General features: G+C 28.4%; 1 pseudogene; it reads right to left on the bottom strand.

Annotated features, from left to right (window-relative positions):
- The window catches only part of LOC119586597, a 17,773-nt pseudogene that overhangs the window by 11,625 nt on the left and 5,919 nt on the right, over positions 1–229 (bottom strand).

Here is a 229-nt window from a genome sequence, read left to right as displayed (position 1 = left end):
TTTCATATCCTTTTTATAATGATATGATATCAATAATTATAAAACTTTTCTTTACAGAAAATCAAGGATTGGTTAGGTTAGGCAAATGACTCTTGGGACAAAGCACTTTTGTAGCCATCTAAAGCATCTAAAATAAAACAGAAGACATGCATAGGCACAATACTGAAACACAATATAGATTTAATCATTAACAAAAAAAGATTTCCCCAAAAACTATGCAATTACACTT

This window comes from Penaeus monodon, chromosome 21 (genome assembly GCF_015228065.2).
Source record: "Penaeus monodon isolate SGIC_2016 chromosome 21, NSTDA_Pmon_1, whole genome shotgun sequence".
Lineage (NCBI taxonomy): Eukaryota > Metazoa > Arthropoda > Malacostraca > Decapoda > Penaeidae > Penaeus > Penaeus monodon.
Note: the sequence above shows the minus strand (reverse complement) of the source record. Positions and strands in the feature narration are given on the sequence as shown.